The sequence below is a fragment of the Papilio polytes genome, unplaced genomic scaffold (genome assembly GCF_000836215.1).
Source record: "Papilio polytes unplaced genomic scaffold, Ppol_1.0 DF821511.1, whole genome shotgun sequence".
Classification (NCBI taxonomy): domain Eukaryota; kingdom Metazoa; phylum Arthropoda; class Insecta; order Lepidoptera; family Papilionidae; genus Papilio; species Papilio polytes.
This window is the reverse complement of record NW_013527693.1, coordinates 2,549,436-2,576,232: the sequence shown is the minus strand read 5'-3', so window position 1 is coordinate 2,576,232 and position 26,797 is coordinate 2,549,436. Positions and strand designations below refer to the sequence as shown.

At 32.6% G+C, this 26,797-nt stretch overlaps 1 protein-coding gene and 5 non-coding genes across 6 annotated transcripts in view; all 6 read left to right on the top strand.

Annotated features, from left to right (window-relative positions):
* The window catches only part of LOC106108521 (serine--pyruvate aminotransferase, mitochondrial), a 187,158-nt gene that overhangs the window by 138,186 nt on the left and 22,175 nt on the right, over nucleotides 1–26,797 (top strand). The window lies entirely within an intron of this gene.
* Trnap-ugg lies at nucleotides 22,396–22,467 on the top strand. The gene has a single exon. It is a non-coding gene; the product is annotated as a tRNA-Pro (tRNA).
* Trnap-ugg lies at nucleotides 23,413–23,484 on the top strand. The gene has a single exon. It is a non-coding gene; the product is annotated as a tRNA-Pro (tRNA).
* Nucleotides 24,786–24,857, top strand: Trnap-ugg. The gene has a single exon. It is a non-coding gene; the product is annotated as a tRNA-Pro (tRNA).
* Nucleotides 25,368–25,439, top strand: Trnap-ugg. The gene has a single exon. It is a non-coding gene; the product is annotated as a tRNA-Pro (tRNA).
* Nucleotides 25,991–26,062, top strand: Trnap-ugg. The gene has a single exon. It is a non-coding gene; the product is annotated as a tRNA-Pro (tRNA).

Sequence of the window (26,797 nt, the reverse complement as noted above, 5' to 3'; positions counted from 1 at the left end):
TAATGTCCTAATTGTTTTCTTTTTATGTTGTATGTATTTTGTAATTATTTTTTTAAGGGGGAGATAGTGTGGTATATATGAGGGTATCTCAGTATCAATGTACCGTCAGTTAACTCGTAATAAATCAGTCCAGTACCAACCGCCGTTTCATTAACACCCTTACATTACAACCGAGATGAGACATTCTTTATTAATAAAACATGTGGTCAAGGTAATATTGTTCCATTGCATAGACAATACTAAACTGACTTCTGTATTTGGGCTTACCATCAAGGACAATAAGCAACTATAACAATCTCATAAAACATATGTTAACAAAATAACTAGTCCTAAAGTTAATAAAATAACGACACGATCATGAAAATCAGATAGATTTAAAAAATAAGTAAATTAATACGACGTATGTTCCTACTGTGAAATTACGGGTGTACAAGAAAGTCCATCGCTGTATGAAGTTTCTATGCGATTGAATATTTTGTATATGCGGCAATTTGTCAATGTCCGAAAATAATCCCCATCCTCCTCGGAGATGTGCCGGTCAGCGGGGACGCCGCGTCATTTATCAACGACCTGCGCCCACCGCTCAACAATTTTATAATTATACTAGCTTTCGTTCGTGACTCCGTCCGCGTAGAAGTGAAACAAAAGTAAATAGCCTATGTGTTCTACCAGACTATCATCTACATCTATGCCAAATTTCATCGAAATCCCCTCTGCCGTTTAGGCTACAAACTCTAACAACCATCCATCTAAACTTTCACATTTACAATATTAGTAGGATCAGTAAGATAATATAAGTAAGAATTAGTAAGATTATACTTAAAAATATTATAATGTTTACAATTGCAAAAATTAGTATACATAATGTGAATAACAATATATAGTGAAAAGATTGTCAAACGAGTCCTTTACAGCGTTTTACAAAACCATACCAATCCTGGGTTTCTGAAGTTTCCACTTGTTTTGTCATTATCTAGCAATTAATTAGTGTTAGGTTAAGCTATGTTTTAACGGAGTAACACTCAAACTACGTAGTTCGTAAATGCATTTCATGAATTTGTTGAACCAAAACCATTAACGAAATTAAATGTAGCTCGGAAACCGGCCGTAAGTAGTTTGATTGTAAGTTATAGCGATAAAATAAAGATGAATATTTCAACCTCAAACGCTCAATTTATTCAATTCTTTACTCTCAGTCGGTAAGATCGTGGTCAAGCGCTAGCTTAAAAACCTAAAAAAAATGTAAATAAAAGTGTCTCAAAAAGTATAGTTTTTAACCGGCATCGTGAAGCAATAAAATAAATTGAATATAAAGTGTATTAAATTTCGTAAATAACGTTACACAATTTAATATCATAAAGTTTGTTTTAATATAAATATGTCAAAGCAACCGCACCACAGTTTATTCACAAAGAAAATAAATTTACCGTATTTAAAATGAAAATCAAACTATTAACCCTTGTCCCTTTACATTTATCACCCTTAATGTTTACTTTCGTTTTAATTTCCGGCTTATTTACGAAGCCGATATACTTTAGATAATTTCAAAGTTTTAAAACTGTAGCTTTTAATTGACGTTGTTTTAAAATAATAAATATGGCATTTTTAGTTGTATCTTTTAACTAAAAAAAATCAAGAATGCTTTGTGTATTAACTAAAAACTCTTGTTTATGTAATGATAACTTAAATACTGCTACAAAATTCGTAGCAACTTTCTTTAGCTCCACCAAAATTTTGTTTTGCTCCAGACTTGCTGAAGAGGAAGCGCCTGAAAGTTTTTAATACATACATTTTTAAATATCTAATCTACATTTTGTTGAAGCTTTGTTTTAATGGACATTTTCTGATCTATTTTAAGCACTCTTTAAATCTCAATTTTATAACTTAAAGAATGTCGTAGTGCTTAATGAGTATTTCTGTTTAAGGTAGCACATGTTTAAAAATTTTTGTGTTTTTTACAATTAAGAATATTATCATAATAAGTATACATATTTGTGATTAATAAAGTATAGGACTTTTCTGTTCGAATTCAAGAGACTTGAACATTTACTGTCTGACATACTAACAATTAACCTCCTAATAACAAATGTTCCGTGACGACAAATTGTGCAAAAGCCGGGGGGCGCAAATTTTAATTCGATTGAATACTTTTCTATATGGCGTAATTCGTCAATGTCCCAAAATAATCCTCGTCCTCGCAATGAGAGGTAAGCCACTCGGCGCGGACGGCGACGCCACGTCATTTATCACTGACCGAGCGATTCAGCTGCCGCCTAACTTCTAATTATATTGTAATCGAGAAATCTTTTATTTCCACATAATAGAAATAACCTAATTTCTTTTATATCCCCTTCGCTAAACCTAAAAAACTCATTCATTGATTTCCAAACTTTACCTTATTCTACAGCTTGTTTGACATGTTTTAACACAGTTATAACCGCAAATTAGGCACACATATAGAAAATAGTCTGAAAGAACACAGGCTGATACTAAATTTTCTTTTAATTCGGCATAGAGTCCAAGACGAAAGCTTGCATTTCCATAAATCTTTAATTACAAATAGAATTAATAAGAATATACAATGCAAATGTCGTATGAAACTTAGTGTAACGTATTTTAGCAAGGATGTCACGCCGCACGTTAGTCTAGTATACTGGTACACTATGAGATTAAGCTTTGCATATTCCGGCCACATCGCTCTGACGGCTAATGCACCTCGCACCGTACAACTTGAGCCCTAGTTACAACTATGAATACTTAAGTTAAATACCAATTTCTCTCTACATATCTTACTTAATCTTATGTACTTTTTAATTATATTCCTTATAAGTTATGTTTATCCGTATTAACCTAAAAAGTTAGCCAAGTAGTTGATCATGTAAATTCCCGTTTAACCTACTTTTTCTTAATTTATAAAAATAGTCATATTTCTTATTTCTGTTATACATATTTAGTAAATTAAATCACAACTCATGATTTCACAATGTTTTAATAATAAATTTCCATAAAAAAAATTAAGAAAACCAGTATGTAGTTGAAAAGTGTATCTATTTATCCGTTAATTATTTATTTCTATAAGCCATTTAGTGCACATACATCAGTTGTCAATCTTAAATCTATCAAAGACGGAAATAGATCTTGAATTGCATTTCACGAACATGTTTGAAGGAAGCCGTGTTTGCATCCGTCACGACGTTGACATACTGTTCTATCGAAGTTAGGTACTATTAGCTTACCAGAATAAATAATCATTTATCCTATTTAACTCTGATTCTAAGGATCCCGTCACCGCATTTACTGTGAATCATCTGACCATCATGATAAGAATCAAAGAAATTGTACATTATTAGGGACAAATATTTAAAAGTTTACCAATAATCTGAAAAAAAAAACCATTAAAAACGCGTTTCTAGTAAACTGTAGTTAAGCAAAGTAAAGTCAAAAAGTGTTTACAGAAAATACAAAGTATTATTTAAAGTTGAAAAAGAAGGAAATCGCAGGCGCCAGTCTGTCGTCAAATAAATATATTATTAGCAAGACAATATAAGAAGCTTCTAAAGGGTGTGCTTCAATTTTCTTTGAAATAAAGCACCGTAGGAGAAATTACAAAAGGAGTCCTCTTATCAACAAAAGTTCTTTGAATGATAAAAGTTTTGAATTCGACTTTTAGTTTTATTCCGGAATGTAGGATAAAGGGACGTAATAAGACTTTGATATTTAAATTTTAACATTGTTCTTAAAATGTAGATGAACAAAAAGGGTAACTGACTTATCGAGATAATCGGGGAACTAATCTGGCATATGGACAAATTATTCGACCAACTAGTTGGGAACTCTCTTGATCAAATTCATGCTTACTCTTTGTGATTGATCAGAAAAATGATATTTAAATTCTGGTTATACGAAAAGTTATACGAATTTACATCACATTCATGGTTCTTTGGACCTACTTCATTTTCTCAAATACACGCGACAAAATTTCCTCATTAAAGTAGTCACTGCTATTTCAAAGTACGTTAAGAGTTAAAAATAAATTATTATTTCAATAATAAACGATGTCAAAAATTTTAATAAAAATCAGTGTTCACCTCACGTGCCCCTCGAGCACTCATTGTAGCACACGAGTGTTTGCATAAAACCATTTCACTGAACTTAGTTTTATCGTGTATTGTTAATATGAAACTCAGTTTTTCGCTTTTAAACTTTCGACATTTATTTCAACGAGTTTGGAAACTTTCCAGTTTTGACGCTATGTGGTACTATTAAGTTATTGAAGTTCTTTACAAAAGTGTCAAATACTTATACCGTTTGTCTTTCTTTTCATTCTTGGTTTTGTATATTTTTCATTTTATTCTTTAACCAATAAAAATAAAAAACTTTATTCATAAAGCTTAAGTCTTTGGAAAAAAACGTGTAACTATGTACTTTCGTTCCGAAAACAAATTGTTAATACTAGCTGTTGCGCGCGACTTCGTCCACAAATAAAAAAAATACAAAATACTATGTTACTCACTGATATCGTAGCTTTTTAATCCTGAAAGAATTTTTAAAACTGGCCTAGTAGTTTTTGAGTTATCCCAATACATACAAAAATACAAATCTTTCCTCTTTATAACATTAGTTTAGATTACTTAGATACTAAAGTTAATAAACTTCTTCGAAACAGTCAAATAACAAACACTCTTTCGAAAGAGCGTTCTAATTCAACTTATTACAATTTTCTTATTCAAAAATCACAAAAATAACATGCTATGATTTTAATGAAGCTTTGGCATATTCGTGTGTTAAAGTTCGCTCATTAAGCTGACGATTGTTACATGCGAGCTTTCCAAATCTCAGTTCCACCGCCGCTTCTATTTGTCAAAGTTAACATTTGCTCAATTCGGTACATAATGTCTAACTAGTGTAGCGCGTAGTTTTGCATGAATTACAGAAATCTAGCTTTCTACTATTGTAGTTAAAGCAGTGAAACATATTATTTAAAACACAAAATAACCGTTTAGTTTACTATATTTCCAGCTACTATACTTAAAAACAATTTTCAGTGAACTTAATATGAACAAATCGCAACCAACGAAAACGTAAATACAAGATATTGAGTATTGCGTTCGTACCAAAATTTTCCCCTTGGCTTTGTGTAGTAACGAAAACGTTAACGATATCCTGTCATAAACATTTTCTCAGAATATTACACAATGGAAAACCGAACCAGAAATACACATTGTGTATAATATTTCTATTATACAATTACAAATTAAAACTCATATACTTTTCAACATAAATAAACCAGCGCTTGACTACGATTCCACCAAATCTAAGTGAAGAAGCGGTTGAAGGATAGATGCGGTCTAGGTCAACAAGTGCCTAGTAATTTGAGTTATCTTGTGACTGACAGTTATAACTGCTTTGTAACTTATTCAAAGTGCTAAACTTATTTATATGCTAACTTAGTCTAATCTAGTATATCAAGTTGCTGAGACTCTGCAAAGACAATTAATATTCAGATTTTGTTAATTATTCAAAAGCGAAAACAAATGCCACAGCTGTCTGCAAACTCTACAAAGTCTAAAGTTGTATTGAAGTAAAAATAATGTCATTTCTAAGCAAAATTTTAATTTTTCTATCAGCAAGATCTACTAGTGGCCCTACGTCCAAAAAAAGTCCCTTAAAAGCCCGATTTTAAATCACACTAAAAATAATTAAAAATATCTATTGTTGCTTATATTATAAAAAGGGAAGATTTGTATGTTTGTATTTATATACATTAAACAAACTACTGGACCGATTTCACCAAAAAAACTCTACGTTATCAGTGAGTAACATAGGTTACATTTTTTATTTTCACGCGGGCGAAGTCGCACGCAACAACTAGTATTCAATGAGTAATAAATTTCTTTGTGCCTTACATTTTACATTACCTTTGCACAATATGCAGTCACAAGAAAAGGTAACTTAGCGTTGGTAGAGGAAAGATATTAGCTTCTCTGAAAAATTGCTTAAGTACTTAACATAGTCACGTTTCACAAAGTGAACTTGTGAACTCGAGAACACTTTCGCAAGTGCAAAGTTCCATGTTTTAAAATAAGCTCTTTTAGGTATTTCTATAATACAAAGGTATGAGAATATATAATTATAATTGAAAATTTACCTCGACTTTTTACTATGGAAACCTACTGTTTATCTTTGAATACCAAGAAAAAGTAAGCTTTAAGGTTACATGTTTCGGCAGTGGAAGCTCGCTAAACTTTGTTACTAAATTCGTTTAAAAAGAGACGAATTGTAAATTTTAAGATATGTAAGTCTGTAGTAATAGTAAAAATTCTAATACCAGAATATATACAAACTGGCAGCTTAAAAGAAAATAAAAAAAGTTTCCATTGAAAGTTGTACATTTTGAGAAATGGTCGACTGAACTTACAGTTCCGAACTTTTTGAAATATCATTTGAATATTTCTTAGAAAAAAAAACAAGTGTAACAAAAGATGCCAACTGTGATAGAAATTTTCTAAATTGTATCAATAATATAATGTAAATAAAAAACTGAATTTTAAAACAGATTAATCCTCGAGCGCGGTTCAATAAGCCATTGTAATGGACGCAGTGTTCCACACAAACAATGCCTGCGCCTGTTTCCGTACGAACCTTAATTAAATGCCTCAAACCTTACAAAGGCGTACTCTCATTATGAACTTCAATACCTGACAAAATTTGTTAATGTGGTATTTAAGCCGAAATAATTAATAATAACCGCCATCGCCACTCCTTTAACACAAAAATAAATCTTATTATTTGTTCCTTTATGTTTACTGCATGATAAATTAAACTTGCCATAAAAACAAGGAATAAAAAGCATGTTTTTAATTAAAATGTATTTCATAAGTGTTACACTTTTGAGTTTAACATTACTATAAAATAACTGTATTCATATTTCAAAAGTAACATTCAAAGAATGTTAAATCGTTTAAAATTAAAGTAGTAATTAGTAAACACAAAGAGGAAATATTTCACTCACTTTTAAAGAGGTTTTTAAATAAAAATATTGTAAATATCTTAAGCGCATGGAGTGCCTTTTAAGGCACGTGGGAGCGCTGCATGCATAAATTATACTTTTTCACTAAGCGGACTTTACTTTTAAAATTTAAAGTTTTGTGGTGTGACTTCTGTTAACAACGTTTACGTTATTTTTTTGTAGAAAGTAGCCTACGTCCAAAAGAAGTCTTAACTCTGTTGATTTGCTTTCGACATAATTTAGTAACTTGACTATTATTACGTAATTCGTAATTTAACTTGCCTAATACAAAAGTAGTTACAAAAACTTATTTGTATTTGGTAAGTAAATGTAGTTTTGTAGTTTTTACATTAATTACAGAGCAAGTTTATACAGCGGCAACTTCTAGACGAGAACGGTTAGTAATTTAGAGCCACTGTTAACCGTCTCGCAGCTTAACGTTTAATGTGGAGCAAGAAATATAACCTGCAAATTTGTACAAATTTGTTTTGTGTCTTACATTTATAATGTCATGAAAATTTTATGCTTATCTGTAAATTAAACTAGACAATGAACAAACTTGAATTTATAACATACTAGCTTTACCGCATGAGTCCTTCCGCGTGGAATAAAAAACAAAAGTTAGTAACCTATGTATTCTTTCAGATTACTCCATGTCTATGCCAAAATTCATCGATATTCGTTCAGCAGATGAGGCTACAAATTCTAACAAGCATATATCCTTCATCTAAACTTTCACATTTATAATGTTAGTAAGATAGTCGTCGTTAAATTGTAATTTTTTTTTCGGTGATCTCATCGTCATCATTAGCATCTCTGTCCAGTGACAGATGTATAATACCTTCTAAAGCATTGCAGTTATCGATATTCCGAATCCAGCGTCTACCGCCCGCAATAGGTAAGATTTGATTAATATAGTTTTCGGTTTGGGGTCTAGTTAGAGTTTTTATCTTTTTTCTATGTTTGCAAAATGTCATTTGGCGAGCAATCTGAGCAGGGCAGCGGAGTATGGTAGTTGTAAAACTCTTTACGCTGTCGTTTATTGAGCATTATGCTACCGTAATTGCTGAGACCTGCTGCCGTTTGCCGTTTCATTTTATTTCTTTGTACTCTAATCTATTTACAGACGCCGTAGAAACTAGATTGCAGATGCAGTAAGGTTTTATTTTAATAGTATTAGATATACTTTGTTTTCTGTTATAAAGTTTATCATACAATAAAACGTCACACTAAAAAAGAACTTTGAACAGATTTATATTAAAGTAATCTTTATTTTAATATGTATAAGATAAGAGATAGAGAAAACTGTTAGAAAAAGTTGATGATATCATTTTTAAAAACGTTTCAGTGCCTACTTCATGAAATTATCCTCAGAGCAAACTATTGCACAACAGTTGTGTGATTGTCAATTGTCTTGCAGGCATTTCAATGTTTAGTTGCACAACTAAAAATCGAGTGTGCACACCTCCATATAATCAAAGCGCGACTAAACAGTTGTGCGATAGTTTAGTCAATGGTGTGCGCACGCTCTTAACATTGGCTGATTGCTGGTTTGCCAATTTCTACTATAACAAAATATAGCTCAAAGTACATTTTACGCCTTTACACATTTTCAATCATCTTGCGATGTTACAAAGTCTTTACGTATTTGTTGAAAGGCCTTTACAAGGGCTCGGTACAGCTGACATTGTTTTATGAATACGACCTTTATCCTCCAGTGGTCTATAAAGCAAGATAATGAAAATGCTTTGGCCCGAATGGAACTATTACGCCGTAAAACGATTCTTTGTGCTGCGTATTAGAGCAATTTGTGTCTGAATTTTACGCTTACATCTTCACAATGTATTATCCTTTTTGAATATGTGACATTTATTATTTTTTTTTATACGATAGCAAAGTGAGTTGGAATATTTAACTCCGTTTTCTTTTTGGATAAGTAAATAAAGTGTTAATTCTGATATCTTACAAATATTATGAATGTAAAAGATTAGGTGATTGGATATTTGGAAGAGTTTGCATCCTTAACTACTGTATGGATCTCGATGAAATTTGGCATAAATGTAAATAATAGCCTCGAAGACCATATAGACTACTTGTTTTTTTTTAATCCACACGATGCCGTCGCGGGCGAACCTAGTTCATTTCATATCAGTTCATAGTATAAAAATTACAGGATAAATCATTCTGGCATATAAATAACGCCATCTAAAATGTAATAGCAATGGGTAACAAGACCTATCCGGTTTTTTTTTTAATATTAATAATTGCATTCAAAATGTCTACTTAATAATATAACGTTATTTCGTTTCCATATTAGACTTAAGCAAAATATTTGGCAACCAGAGAAATATAAACGTTATTCGACAATCTCACAATTCATTCGTAGCTGGAAATCGTTTGCAAATTGTATTTGGTAAGCATATTCGAAGGAAATAGAGTTTGTTATATCGAATGTAACGTCGGAGGTACACGAATGAAACATTTTATTGAGTTTCGCTGTTTACTTCGCTGCCATTAAAATTATGAAATCAAAATTCTTTTAGACCATTTCTTAGTATAAATCTAAATTAATATACCATCGTGTACGAATTTAACGAGTCTTAATGTATTTTCAATACATTTTTTTAGTTATCTACATACAGGACACCCAGTGATTAAGAAATACTACTATATACTATAATACACAAACAAATAGAACGACTTGACCCAATTAAAAAAATGAATCTGTGAATTGAATTTTTTAAATAATAGTCAAACTCTAGTTTATGTTTAAACAATGTTTATCGCGTTGGTTTCGCGCGAGTTGGCGCTGAAGTTCGCTCGTTAAGCTGACGATCGTTATAAGTGCGAGCTATTATCTCAAGCTTTGTTCCACCGCAGCTCCTATTTGTCAAAGTTAATATTTGCTCAATGTCTGCGCCGTGTATGTAACACAGTCATAATTACACTTGCCTTTATAAATTCATCATTAACAGAGTATAAATGTGAAGATGGAGAATATAATCAACGTACAAATGTACATATTAAACGATTTAAAAAAGGAGAGGGTTCTCAATTATAATCTCAGAGAATTTTCTAATGGATCAATTTTCCATAACTTGGTTACTGTATTAAAAAAATCGCGGACTAGTTTTTAAATTTACACGTAACAACTTAGGGTCTTTCAAGAAGCGAACCTATCATTTCCTAGAAGACCGGCAACGCATCTGTAGTGCCTATGGTGTCGCGGATGTCCATGGGCGCCGTTGACGACCTCGGTGTTCTCGCCGCTCGTTTGCCCCCTTTTATGCTAAACAAAAAAACAAAAACGTTCGAATTTGTGCTCGCAATCAGTCATGTATTTTTCACTAGAAACTTCAAATGTGTGGTAAATGATTAGAAATTAAGAAGGTCGTGAGCATTCGGCCAGTGATAAATGATGCGACATCTCCGCAGACCGCTCTAGATCTTCTTGAGAGATGAGGATTACATCGAGACATTGACGAATCGCTACACATTGCTTACTACGGAATTGCTTTAAAGCGTACTCCAGCCAACACATATTTAATGGCCTACTTGGTCAGTTCGATTGGCAATAACATACTGCATACGTATATCTACTTAATTCCCTGTTTTGGTAAAAGAAAACGTGTGACGACTCCACATCCAGTGGGATAAGATCTAGGAGATGATAATACACGAAATGAAACAAATGCCTACCACTTTTTTAATCTTCAATAGAATATTTCAAAAAGCCATATTAAAAAGTTATACATATCTTAAGCGTATTCCTAGAGTTTTTCTATTTTCTTAATTTCTCCCTTCTTCTTCTCTTTGTAACACGTTTCAAATGTCTATTACGCTAAAATCTAATTTAGGTTTAAACATTCAGCAATATAATCCTATTAAATAGCTTTGGTTATTCTAAATCATTTAATAAAAGGTTCTCGTTATTTACTTTCAGAGTTGGCTTCCTAATAATGGATTTGACTGCATTTATATTAGTTTAGTTAATGCTTGGTTTAATATTAACTCCTTATTTATTAGTAATGCAAATCACTTTTACGGTGATTACCAAAATATGATCACTAAAATAACAATCAAAAATAATTTTTACATCAGTTATTTTATAGATAGATATGGTAAATCAAAGAAATAAGGAGATTTTTAGTAACAAAGTAAGTTATTATTTTTTAAGCATATCAGTAAAACCAAAAAAAAAATCTCGTCTATTTCCTTTATGTATTGCTAGCATTAAATAGATAAATAAGGTATACTAAATGTTAAACAGCATTTCCATTCAAAGTGTACAGACAGAAAATATGATTCACATTTTAGCCGAGTCAGATTAGAACACAAACAGCAATTTATATTGGAACAAATTGTAATTTTTCACACACGAATGATTTTTGTGCTCCGATAAATACGATCAATTAATAGCAAATTGTCAAATAACATTTCCGTATATAATATATTTCATATTATTGGTAAAGTTCCGGATATTAATGAATTGTCCTCAATCTCTTGCAATATTACTTTCCTCATGTGACGTACGTATGGGAGTAGTTTAAGTATACATTTTTTTGTTTTAAATCAATTTTCTTTTCATTCCAGTAATACAAGTTTAGCGCGAGATATATACATGTAAAATAAAGATAATAATCAGATCACGGGAGGTAGTTTCGGAATGTTTACAAATCTTACTGCATTTTTCACCCCTTAGTCCTAAGAGATCCTCATAGAGATTTGTAACAACACTGATTTTTACTGTTGGACGGGAATTGGTTCAAATTATAAATAATTTAAAGTGAAAATATAATAATTTGTAGTTGTAATATAAATGTAGCATTTATTTGTCGTTACCAGGACGTAACACATTTGATTGTGAAAAAATATATTGGTTTCAGCTACAAAAAGTGATTACGAAATTTTCCTGTCCGTACGAAAATATAACAAAAACGTTAACGATATCTTTGGTCGGAAAATTACCGTCTTCCTTTTTATCAGAGTTCCTTCTCGCTGCCATTTTGTTTTTAATTTCGGATCACAAAGCTTTTTTGCTTAACACTGTTGTTTTAATTAGACTAAATTATAATTTATGTTACAGCATTAATTTTGCACAAATATTCTTATGAAAATAAGATTGTTTTCTTAATTTTAGCGCTAAATAGATGATCCATGTTGTTTTGATACATTTCTTTTAAGTAGTAAAGGTTTACGATATTTTGTTATATTAAATTAAAAGTAATAAAAGTATATTTTTTAATTAAATGTTGTTTCCAAAATACATTTTTATAAATAAACATAACAAACGGGTATCAAGGTAGTATGTACCGTAAAGTTTCGCCTTATGTTTGAAAAGTTCGTAAGTGAAAGCAAAATCACAATTCAAAAGATTTAATATCATATTGAATTTGAAATCCATACAACTTAAAAGACAAAATAAGCAAACAGATAAGTAACTTGAATAACATTGTCATTTATCTAATTAACTGCTCTTAAAAGCGATGTTTGAGCACTTAACGTAAAAGAAAGTATGTTATTGGAAAAAGGTACAATGTTTTAAAAGTATAAGTTGCAGCAGCTTTTGCAATTACTTCGTTTTAACGTTCAATAAACTGAAGCATAAAACTTTTATGACAGCTGTGGTATGACAAGAAGCTGAGATTACGCAAGTTTTCATATCTGCAGCCTAAACGCCACTACCAAGGAAGTGTGACTACTGTAACAGTGGTAGAGCCCGCTTTAACATCTTCGCAAGAATAGGCCGGCTCGCCCGGTGTAATACCATGACCGCATAGAAGACAGGCGTGATGTGGGAGCAATTCCACGTTTCGTCTAATGAGTGTGGTGCCGGAGGCCCAACTTTTGTGCCTTTTCCTTACCACCCTTTTTCTCATAAGAATAGGAAGGGAACGTGGATTTGACAGTGGTGGAGATGCGTAGGAAGAGGAAGTATCGTTTTATGTGCGTCTCCTCCTTAGTCGATTAAGGGTAAGCAACGCATTCGCTATTGCGAATATCTATGGGCATCGGTCGCTTCGCCATTTTGGCGGATTCAGGTGGCCGGTTGCTTATTTTCCAATTCATGATATAAAAAAATACTAGGCCCTAGTCAACTACGTTGGTACAGTGTGAGTTGATTGACTTCTATCTTTAATTTTCTTTACTGACGTGCAGGGTGCATCACGTTTCCTTCACCATATAGTCTTTGTTTTATCAAAGAGTATGAAACCCCAGAACTCCACTATCTCTAAAACACTCTGGTCTCTAACACTATCGTAGAACTCGTATAATGAAGCAAATGCATTAATGTGGTGATTTCATAACTGAAAATTACCTCAATACTGTCTGAGAACGTAATTGAATCTACCAATGCAGTTAAATTTAGCTATGCTACGGAGCTCTTAATGTTTTGGATTTAAATTTAATTAAGTATTGCAATTTATGGTAATGTTTATTAGAATACTAAGCTTACATAGAATATGTTAATAATATTTAATTACACTGCATTGAATAGTTGGCCTGCTAAATGTATGCGTAAATAATACTAAGTCAATTGAGGTATTTAATAAAGGTTTTTATGGTTAAAAGATCAAAAATGTTGAAAGTAAATGATTTATCTCCAAAAGACGTTTACAGTATCTACCATAATCATTTATTAAACAATGCTTAAATATTAGTCATATTGCTTGAGTGAAGTCATTTAAAATTACAATACAGTAAAGAAACAGTTCCATAATGATATTCAAGGAGTTCTCAAATTTATGTAAACTGGTAGAATCGCGTGCGGTTTGTTATCCGGGCGTTTGGAGCGACGGCGCGGGCGTGTAACGAGCTAGGAGAAACAATGTTCCCCCCTTTGTGTTTCACTTCACGTTAACTCCAAATAACAATGGCCTTATTTTCGATTCTTCAATAGCATCTAGAGATTTCACAAGTGCAATACTCGAGCGAATGTTGCAATCAACGAATGCACGTGTGAAAACACCTTTATACATATTTTGAATATAGTAAAATGGTAGCAAAACGAACAAATGATTATTTGAAATTGCTATAATAGCGAAGTGATAATCTATAGATATGTTAAAAAACAAAGTTACAACCCTTAATGGACAGAGATATTTTGTTATTTCTTCAGTTTTTATTATATGTCACAACCACAGTACAAGGTTATATGATCACCAATTCCATTAAAATATGCCTGTACATACAAATTATATCACGTAAACAAAATTTTAAACGATGTCAAAGCTCAGCATTCTCATATAAAATTATTGTTACAACAGTTTCAGGGCTCTCGACAAACCGCGTTTCGGCAAATTGCTTTAAAAGTTGTATAACTACATGTCTAACTGCCGCCAACTCGTGCACTTCATTGTGAAGGTCGCTATTGTTTGCCGATTTCTAGCAGTTTACACGTAATAGCTCAGAAGACGAAGCAAAGTTGTTTTAAAATGAACTATTTGTGTTTATGTTGGCCGGTTAACTCCAATTTCGAATGAGATAGTAACAGTCTTTTATTATTTTTCTTTGACTCTCAAACCCAGAATTCTCCTGTACTTATGAACTGGCTTTTGTTACCGACTTCGTCCGTGCGGAATTAAACTGTAGTTATAAATACAGCCCATACTACCCTATGGTAATCTAGCTCTTCAATGTTCAAATTTTTTTTTAAATAGGCCCAGTAGTATTGAGTTTTATATTCTCATTGATGATACCTAGACAACAATCTTATAGTAAAATTGTCATAATTCTACCCATTTATAAAATTGTAAATATCAAAATGTAAGATGTCTAAAAAGTTATGTTTTCTCAGAAACATGTGTAAATTTAAACAAATATTGAGAGTAGTCACGTTCGGAACGAACGTGAGTCGAAATAATCGAAATATACTGCATGAGTATGGAACATGAAATATTGCTATCGACAGAGATATTCTAGGTCTAATCCTAACAGAGTATTTAACAAAATTTTACTACCATCTCATATTCTTACATAAAAAACTACAACAAAATTGGTAAATTCAAAAGTAGTTTCTAGAAGGTCGTTTTTCAAAGGATTTTCAATTCATATAATTGCAACACATCTACTCTGGGTTGTGAAATTGCCAAACCACACTCAAACGGCGCCAAAAGCGCTAATTGTGGTTCTTAAATTTATTATCAGTTCTATTTAGAAAACCGTTTTTTTAAACCGCATGTTAGTATAATTGTACAAATTAATAGTAAAAGAAATATAACTGTAATTATTTGTTTCTTATTTTAGTAAGGGTTTTTTTTTTATTTAACCACATTGCCTATGAGAAAACATAAAATCCATACGTTTGAGTGACAAACTTCTCCAAAAAAAATCTATTTTATATATATAATAAAGTGAAACCTATTCTAACAATTCAAGCATTTAAAATTGTAGATGTCTGCGGATTTTAAACATGTAGCCGCTGTGACGACGACTGCCCTTAACTGCCCCTTTTTGCTTTCATCTACGCATGAAAATTAGCTTGTTCGTAGTGCGTACTTTACACAAGTACACTCCAATTATAACATGGAGTTTATAGTCACGCAACAAACGCATTTTATGTTTATATCTATATTAAAGCATTGTAAAATTACCTATAACTCGTAGGAACTAATGTTTGGTTGCTGAAGAATCCATAAATTTGTATCTTTGCCAAGTAAGGTTGACCTAAACTTCAACGGAGTAAAATTCAACACGTAATAAGGTAACGTATGTTATGAAGTTATAGAAGCAAAAACACTAACGAATGGTTAAATTTTTAAAGCCCGATACCAATAGCCAATCCAACGTATCGTATTTTTTTATAGTAGCAACACAACTGCTCCAAATGGCTGTGTTTTCGTTTAACAATATTCATTTTACATTTCCAAATTCTGTCTTGATGAGAATTTCTCTGTCATATTCGTCTTTGGATTCTCATGAATTAAAAAAAATAGACTTAGACTATCAACCAAATGTCGAAAATCGGTTAATTATTTTTTATAAATCATTTGTTTTAAAAAACCAGTACTTATAATCATGGCGTAGTGTCCTTATAACGTTGAGTTTGTAGACAGGAGTGCTTACAAGGTTCTCTCTGCCTACTAGTTGCCCTTAAACGAGCCCTTGGTTATCTTTGTGCATGAATTAATTCGGCACAAGTATGCACTCGTCTTTTAATTAAAAGACACAAGACCTTTTTAGTTGTTGAAATGAGTTACTTGACTAACGTGAATAAGCATACGTTTTATGCAGTTGTACAAGTCATCTGCGATATCCGATAAATCGGTTAATTGAAAATGATACATCGCTTCATGTCAAAAAATGTATTTACCATTAGGTGGGTTGCGAATTAAATTCTGACTCTACGTATATCTGTAAAACATTATAGTTGAGTTAGTAATATATTTCATTAAGTGGATTTTAAGGAAACCATTAAATTACGCTACCGCGAATCTGGCAGAGATAGGTTCCATTTTAACATATTATGACGAAGTAATGCCAAATTATAATGGTATTCATAAAGTTGCCAATATCAGCGGTTTGGCAATCACACGCACGAGTTAGTTCTTACACGAGTATAGTAATAAGAACAATTGTATTCTTGAGGTAATGTTAATACCTATTTTTTTGCAGTTATCTTTTTTACGAATTTATAGCGAAAGGAATCATTAATCACGACAGTTTATTTGTTACTAGCTGTTGCTCGCAACTTCGCGTGCGTAAAATCGGGAAATATTAAAAACACATGATAAAAGGTTTTTTTTTAATCGGACCAATAGTTTTTGGGTTATTTCAATACATACAAAATACAAATCTTTCCTTTCTATAATATTAGTATAGTTATAGACTAGTTCCGAAATATCGTAATCGTTTGTAAATATCGTTTTAAATTGTTGATTGCGATTTGATTTCAACGAATACGGATATTAATTTTTAACGAAATTAAGTTAACAAATACGCGTATTTATTTCAACGTAAAATTTAGTCAAATTGCAAACAAAATCCACCAAAGCTCTGATTGGCGATATGCAATCAGTTCAGTATTACAATGCGCATTGTATTCCATTTATTACAATCAATTTTTTCAATAATATAGTATCATATAAAAATTGAAAAAATATATCATTTGTAACATCAACAATTGAATTAATAGAAATTTTTATTTTTAACAGTGGTAGAGCCCGCTTTAACATCTTCGCACGAATGGGCCGGCTCGCCCGGTGTAATACCAAGACCACACAGAAAACAGACGCGAAGTGGAAGCAATTCCGCGTTTCATCTGATGAGTGTGGTGCCGGAGGCATAATTTTAGTCCCTTTCCCTTTCCACCCTTTTCTTAAGAGGACAGGATGGGAAGGTAAAGTGGATTTGACGGTGGAGAAGACGCATAGGAAGGGGAAATATCCTCTTTATGTGTGTCTCCTCTTCCCAATTAAGGGTAGCGTCTGCAATTGCGGAAGTTTATGGACAGCGGTCGCTTTCCATTTCGGTGGATTCAGGTGGCCGCTTGCTCGTTTGTCACGTAAATAAAAAAAATTAAAGCTCACCATGTGTTTTAAATATTTTTTGTGACTGAATGACCACTGTTTGCCTTGAAGAGGCATTTACAGATTCACCGGGCTTGAGGTGGCCGAGCGCAGATGGCGCTTAACCTAAACCTCGTTTGTGTTTTAGAATCAAATTTTATTAACAGATTAATTTTAACATCTTGGCCATTTTGATTTCCGTGATTCATATTTGAAGCTTTATCATGGTAATATTGAATAATTAAATTAATTATTTAAATTTATGTAATTAAAAGTAAAAATTAATCCGGTATCTGTAATTATTTTTCTCAGTATTTCTTCTTCATAATGTTAAAGCGTTAAAAAAAATTGATATCGTATCTTGTACGCTAATGCCGTTTCCTGAAATTAAATATTACCAATTACTGACTCAATAAGTTATTTTGCTTGAGGGTGAGCACAAAAATTCAATTATTTCACAGATCTCCCCCGAATCTGTTTACTTTTTTTTATTATCTGTACAAATTTTCTGGCGCCATATTTTCTCGCTAAATTGAATTTTGTTAATACGATTTTATTATTTTTAGAAATGATACCATTTTTATAATATCAATTTTAACTTATAATTTTATTAATCATAAGGCAGCAATATATCAAATGCCACTCAAAATAAGTTTTTTTTTTTGATAATATTTGTAAACGATTAAACATCAACGTATCTTACTTCTTACTAATGGTATAAATGCGAAAGTTTAGATAATTGAATAAATGTTTGTTAAAGCTTGTAGTTTAAAATGCTGAATGGATCTCTCGATGGCATTAGTCATAGATGGAGAGGATATTCTGGAAGACCACATAGGCTACTTGCCTATGTTTTATTGCGGGCGAAAGCTATCTTACTAATATTATAAATGCGAAAGTTGAGACGGATGGATGGATGTTTGTTAGAGTTTGTAGCCTAAACGACTGCACGAATCTCGATAAAATTTGGAGAAAACGTAGAGCATAGTCTGGAAGAACACATAGGCTACTCTATTTTGCTTTTTATCCACGCGGACGGAGTCGCCGGCGAAAGCTAGTTATTCAAGAAATATTAGGTAATGAAAACTTCTCTGAAAGTATTGATTTGTGTGCTAATTGAAAAATATTTAGATGACTTAAATGCAACATTAACTAAATGATTCCGTTTAGACTCGCGATGTTACCATTATATTTATTTATGATCTAAACACACGAAGTAACTCATGCAAATAATTGCTAAACCGCACACATGTTAACCCAATAACGGCGGAGTTTAATATATTGTTTGATGGCAGAATTATAACGATATTGCTCTACAGATAAGCCAATTTTCAACTCGAATTACTGATACAAACTATATCATATATTACGCTAAATTCAACGGATATCTTAATACTAGTATCAGTCATCAGAAAGTAAATATAAATTTAAAACCTATAGTAAAAATTTACGTGTCTGTAACTTGCTTAATAGTTTAAAGTACAGTCAGTAATAAATTTAGTGACATATAACTGTCTAAAAGTGTGGTAAATCTCATTATGATTATTTCATACTTATAATTACTTTAGGATCATTGTTAAAGCGACTATTGCCTATATTTAAGGAGACTAACTGTACTAAAATCGATCCATTCGATCCGATCCATTCGGTTATTGTGCTGAACCACACCTTTAAAGAAGCTTAAAACATATATGCAATTTAAAAAGAAGTTACAAAGAATATTAATAGAAATAGAATTAAGAAAATTATTTAAGACTAGCTTAAGACCGCGACTCTGTCTAAGTGTAATTAAAAGAAAAAAAAAACAATATTGCCTATGTGTTCCTCCATACTATCCTCTACGTATATGCAAAATTTCATCCAGATCTGTTCAGCCATTTAGGTTACAAACTCTAACATCCATCCATCCATCTAAACTTTCGCATTTATAATATTAGTAAGATTATAGTGATAAAAACAGTAAACATTTAACGCATTCGCAACAAGTTTTGTGACTGCTGGAACAATTCTCTCGTCTCTCGCCGCTCGGCAAATTGCTTTTTAAACTTCTACAGTTAAAGTTTTAACTGAAGCCGCGAACTGGCACACACCAACACTACAGATGGACTCTTCAAGTCTGTTTTAAGAATCGATTCTGCACTTATTGATATTAACTCTGTATGTTTTTTTCTAGATTTTTTAATTTGTTGATTGCTAAGTTAACATAAACGCCTAAATAAAATTTACAATCATACTAATATTATAAATGTAAAAGTTTAGATGGATGGATGCTTGTTAGAGTTTGCAGCCTAAACGGCTGAACGGATTTCGATGAAATTTTCTAAACATACAGAGGATAGTCTGGAAGAACACATAGGTTACTCGCTTTGGTTTTTTTGTTAATACCACGTGGACGGAGTCGCGGGCGAAAGCTAGTAATTACCAAATTAAATGTCTTTCTGTAATCGAGTTAGATGTTTATAAAAGGGTTGATAAAGTAAATATTAAAGTTATCTAATTATATTTCAGTATAGCTTAGTAAAGCTTTAAGATTTTTTGACTAATATATTTTATGCTTTAAGATTTTTGTAAACATTATTTTTCATTAGATTAATGGTGCATCAGCTTGATCATTTGCCAGAGATTCTATCATTGGTTGCGCTTCCTTCGACAGTTTATTTGGCAAGCTTTTACATTTCTTGCCATCACATAATAAGTATTTTCCTAAACATTATCGACATTTTGCATCCATCGTAAATCCAACTCTGGCTAATATCCAATATAAGTGTACCAGAAAATAGTTTTCGTTTAAATTCAAATTTATATAAGCTTTATTTTCCATTAATTTACATGACTCGTTAAGGAGTAAAATAAGACGACAGATATCTCACATAGACTGTCCACAGAATACAATAATTCACACGTTTAATTTGCAATCCCGTTGTATTTCATCTGTTCATACGGATCATTTAGTAACTTATGTTTGCCCTAATTTATATCAGAGTCTGTATAATAGGACGAATCAATGTCTAGAACTACAATATATTAGACGAACGCAGTCATGTTTTAAATATCTACATATGTTTTAAGTGAATTGGTTTAACATTCATCTCGTTTACTTCTGTCCTCTTTCCAAAGATGAAGGTCAAATTACATCTAACGAGTCGCTTGTTTGTTCCACTCGCTCTAATACTGAAAAATGTATGATAACACATATGTATAAATGTTTGATTACATGCAAAGTGAGCGGTGTAGATGTTTATGTATTACAAATGGAGTGGCGTCACATTTATCATTCGCACAGCTCCCGACGCGCCGTGCGAATTAATTGAAATTGTTCTCATGCACTCCCCGGGGCGAGCAGTCGTGGTTGTCGCTCGAATAAAATCTTGCTTAGAGCAAGTTTCATGTATTAACACTATACACATATGTGTTCAAACTATTGCGAGCGCTTATTCTTTTTCTTTAAAATTAGAAGCAATTACTTTATAAATAGAAAGTCAAAAAAAGTTACAATTTAATAGTAACCCTAGAACCATGAAATATAAGACCACATTATTACGTGACACCAGTTTCTTTAACATGACAATTCTACTAACGCCTTACAAATTAAACTAGCAAATTTTTCTATTCTATTATTCACTAGTATGTACAGATTTCGTAATTTTTATTTCTCCGGAATGTATTTTCTTTACGCCGAAAGTAAGTTAGGTGCGTTATAAAAAGTATAAATTAACCAAAATTATTGTTATATTTAAAGTGACATGGAAAACATTTCGTGTTCCGTTCCCACAACATACGAGCTGTATCGGATTAGAGAAGCGAGGACAAATGAGAGCATCTGTGTTTACGCGAACACTTTTACCGTACCGTAATATTTTCACGTGTATATTTGCACCTTTTGGCGTCGCAAATTTTGGCAATCCGATTTTTTCGATTGCACATTTCTACATAAGAACACAAAGACAAATAAGGAAAATGCCATATTTTAAATGCCTTTATGTCAGTTAACAAGCAAAATTCTTTATTTTAGTTTATAGAACGAGACCTTAGCTGTGCCGCCCTAACAATCTTATAAGCTAATATGACGTACAAGTTGTTGGTACGTCTAAAGTAACCATACTACTTAGTAGTAGTTTTCATTACAAAGTCAAATACCTAGTGCAAACTTTTGTACTTACATTTCCCAAGATTAAGACCAAAGATCCTTTCTAGTTGCCCATATTCATGTTGCTTCGAAGTCATTTTGTTGTAATTTTAATTCGCAATAATGCTTCAATGAAAACCTGGCTTGTTACACGTATAAATATAGCGGTGACACTGTCAGATTTAACAATCCATTTCGGCGACGGAGCACAGCGCAGTCTGACACAATATAGGATTAAGCCCGTGTATTCCGCAAACGGTATTTCAGACTCGGTGCTGTTCAATTTGAGCGGCGAATTCGTTATTCAAGCGCTACACAACGCGGGCCCACACACAACTTTACGTGTAAACGTGATGGATTGTTATTTTAAACAAGGTGTTTTAGAACAATAGATATAACAAACACGGTTTAATTCCAACACCTAAATAAAGGTATTTAGTTCTGTAAAACATAATTACAACGATATATCTCACTTTTAGACAATGTTTTAAACTTTAATCAACGTAGTGATAGAAAAGAGATTAACCATAAGTTATTAGCAAGCTACAAAACAATGAAAAGTAAAAAGTTCTTGATTATGTCAAAATACTACTATATAAGTTTATAGCTGACTACTATGTGTAGAAAGGACATTGAACTCTTGACCTTTCCGGTGTCCACTCAAAACATTCCCAGCTGCGCACGAGTTGAATAAACGTGTATTCTTTCTACATTAAAATATAATGAATCATGTTTTGCATTTTTTACCTATCGGCTCGTTGGTCTAGGGGTATGATTCTCGCTTTGGGTGCGAGAGGTCCCGGGTTCAAATCCCGGACGAGCCCAATTTTTTTTTAATAATCATGTTATAAAAATCTATTGAAGATAGCTTTTAACTTCAACTTCGTTTGCATTAATGCCTTTAAAAATTAGTAATCACTTTGTTCTTAAAGACAAAATTGCTATGGTTACCAAGTTGCTATGGAGATATTTTTGGAACATGATATACATGTTTTACTTGGCTTCAAATTAATGTATTTTACTTAGCTTTTCGACAGGGAAAACCATCTTAAAAGCGTATATTTAAATGTAGTCCTAGTTGAGTGATCTCCTTTGCTATATAATGCAAGGAGTAAGTCTACTTGACCGGATAAGGACTCCTCGTTTCAAATAACTGCGTGTTCGCTGCTTTTTCCTTTTAATTGACACTCAAGTAAGTTTATTTACGAGGACTAACATAACTAACAAGTGCAATTTGTAGCGAACTTCATTCCCCCCATTTAAAACAAAGGGTTTTACTCGACTATGTTTTAATTTCATTTTTTAACATATATTTTTCAAAAAGTAAGAATTTCTCAATGCGTCTGTGTTTTTTTAACGATATGTTTAAAACCAAAGCACTCATCTCTTGCATATACCAACTTTTGTCGAAAATACATATTTGTTCTCTAGTAAATACTTAGACAATTGATACATTCAATGCCATACGATTTTTACGTACTAAAGTGAACTTTACAGGACAATTTCGGTGGTATTGAATGTGTTAATATGGTAAGATTTTATGCGAAAAGTAAATATATTTTACAATGTTATTCGTGCGCACTGTGACTGTTTTATTATCGTAATGTACAATGGAAGACATTAACTATAGCGGACAGCGCGCCCCCAAGCGGATGAATACAATTCCAATTAATACCTGCGGAGTATTCTGTGAGACTTGTATTAAATTACGTAGGAAAATAATATTTAAAAATTCTCCTTTCTAACTTGCTTTGCTAAAACGACACATCGGCTCGTTGGTCTAGGGGTATGATTCTCGCTTTGGGTGCGAGAGGTCCCGGGTTCAAATCCCGGACGAGCCCAAGTTTTTTTGCTAAATACCATTACTGATAGAGCTTAAAGTTCCATACGCACTTCATCGGCATCTACACAGCTGATGTGGCACCTGTCTTTATACATTGCAATACTACTCAACTTGTTATTAGCATTTTTTTTTATAATATAAAGGTGGCAAAAGAGCAAGCGGCCACCTGAATCCACCGAAATGTAAAGCGAACGCTGCCCATAAACATCCGCAATTGCAGTTGTGTTGCCTACCTTTAATTGACGGAGGAAGAGACGCACATAAAGAGGACATTTCCCCTTCATATGCGTCTCCTCCACCGTCAAATCCACTTTTCCTTCCCATCCTTTCCTTTAAGAAAAGGGTGGAAAGGGAAATGGACTAGTATAAACGTAGGTAGACATTCGGAACACTGTTATACATCCGGACTAGGAGTGAATATTCTTGATAAAAGCAAGTTGAAATAGCGCCATCAGCCAAAGATTAAGAATTATTAAGGATAATTACTGTTAACATAGTTGTAGGTTCAAATCCATCAATTCTACTATTTTCGTAAACCAAAACCTATCGACAAGAATAAAGCTTCGAATGTTGCAAGAAATTTGTAGAAAACTAAACTAACAATTATTTTTTGGTCATATAGGTATTGTAATTTCAAATAATATGTTTTTGAAAACCCTTAAATATCTAAGTAATAAGATTTTGTAATACCTTTTGATGTTAACGTATTCACAAACAGCTTGTTGATAAGTTAGGAACAGGATTAAATAGCATGAGTTCATTAGACTGCGAGAGTATTGTGCACAACTTGTGTGGAGCGGTGTACTTTGATTTTAGTACTGATTACAAATTCCAATTTAACATAAAGGCCTTCATAATTAGTAAACTTTATTCACTGTAAACTATCGTTTATTCGATTTTGTTATACTTAAATGATTATAATCGTTATTTTGTGATTTTTATGTGGATGGATGTTCATAAGTAATATTTTATACAAAACTCGGTAATAAATTTTTAATAAATGTTTACATGTTATTCTTAAGGTAATTAACCTAATTTGTTTCATGGTGCATAGTTTTCCGCTCTTATTTAATATTTTTTTTTGCAAAATAATAGCATTGGATTAGTAAACTCCAAATTTTAAGTTAAAATCTATTTACCTTTTAAAATAGCAATAACGTACAACTTACGAGCAACGCCTTATGTTGTACAAAATAGCTGCTCTGTTTACTTATTTGAACAATTGCTAATTATACATTTTTATACACCGACGGTTTAAATAATTTTGTGGTTGCCTTTCTATAGTTATATTTATGTATCGGCTCGTTGGTCTAGGGGTATGATTCTCGCTTTGGGTGCGAGAGGTCCCGGGTTCAAATCCCGGACGAGCCCATTTTTTTGCATAACTTAATTTTTAACTATTTCCTTTTAGCCACCGTTCAAACCAGCACCTGTATTTACTTATTTTTTATGTTTAAAACTACTTATGTACAAAACAATCAGAAAAGTGCACGAATTACTTTCTCTATAGTTGAAGACTAATTTGATTCAGTTTTGTTAAAAGGCTGAGGATAACAAAAGAAATATGACTTTATAAGCTATAAAGATATGTAACAAAAGATAATTGCTGGTATATTTTCGATGAGATGTATTGATGATGAAGAAGAAAGAAACATGGAAGGAAGAAGGAGGAAAGGAAGAAAGTATAAAAACGTACCTGAATTATGCTAAATGGTAAATTTTTACATCTAGTTACAGGCACATATTATTAAAAAAAAAATGTAAGAATACCTTTCCACAAGAACCCTCGGATTATTATTTAGTCAGGTGGTAATTAAATCATTACCTAATGACAGTGCCACCTATAATTATATAATCAGCTATATCAATGAACCAGATATCGGCTCGTTGGTCTAGGGGTATGATTTTCGCTTTGGGTGCGAGAGGTCCCGGGTTCAAATCCCGGACGAGCCCAATTTCTTTTGCATTACTTAACTTTCATGTGCTTTCATTTAACCACCTTGGGAACCGTACATCTAAAGTTTTTGTACATTTGAAATTACTAAAGTACAAAACTATCGAAGAAGTGTCCAAAATGATTTTTAGATCCTTGAAAAGAAGTAACATGGCAAGGATTGTGACAGGATACTTTGTTAAGGTCATGTTGAAAGATCCAGAATAAAAAAGAAACCTGATTATATTAGTGACAAAGATATGCAAGAAAAAATAATCACTTGTATGTTTATGATGAGATACATTGATATTGCAGAAGAACGATACATTGAAGGAAGAAGAGATGAAGATGGACCTGAATTATGCTAAATGTTATTTTATAGATCTAGCTAAAGGCGTTCGTTGTTATAATACATAAATTACGAAGAAATAGTTATTATAATTCTTTTATACAAGTCTTCAATCACTTGCCTTCGATAAACTGTTTAGTCAGGTGTTAATTAAATAATTGCCTAATGACAGTGCCACCTAATTATACGAACAGCTATACCCAAATCAATACATCATATATCGGCTCGTTGGTCTAGGGGTATGATTTTCGCTTTGGGTGCGAGAGGTCCCGGGTTCAAATCCCGGACGAGCCCAATTACTTTTGCATTATTTAACTTTTATCTACTTTCATTTAACCATCTTGGAAACCAGACATCTAAGGTTTTTGAACTTTATTTTGTACATTTAAAATTAGTAAAGTACAAAACAATCGAGGAAGTGTCCTAAATATTTTTTAGATCCTTGAAAAGAAGTAGCATGACAAGGATCATAAATGCTACTTTGATTAGGTTATGTTGAAAGGTTGAAAAAACCAAAAGAGAAAAATGTAAATATATGTTAGTGACAAAGATATGCAAGAAACGATGATTGCTGCTATGTTTTCGATTAGACGGATGTTTATTGAAGAAGAAAGAAAGATGGAAGGAAGAAGGAGGAAGATGTACCGGAATTACCTAGCCCGGTATTCGCGCAAATCTCGCCAAAATAAATACAGCGACTTCAGGTGATTCAGAATAGATCTATACGCAGAGCCACGGGGGTCCCGTTGTACATGCGCAATAGTGATCTTCACATAGATCTGGATTTACCCACCATAGCCCAACCATATAATACCCAATAATATTAATCAGATAGCAGCAACCGATCAAGTCGAGGTTCGGCCCTCTCGGGCGCCCCTGAATCGGAATGCTAAACGCGTATTGAGTGACAGCCCAAGCTGAGGTTCCCTCTCGGAGGCCCTGGTGCCTAGTCACTCCATGGAGCGTCCACCGAAGAGATCTAAGAGCTCGGTGGCCTCCCAATCCGGTAATAATCACGAAGTAACGGCT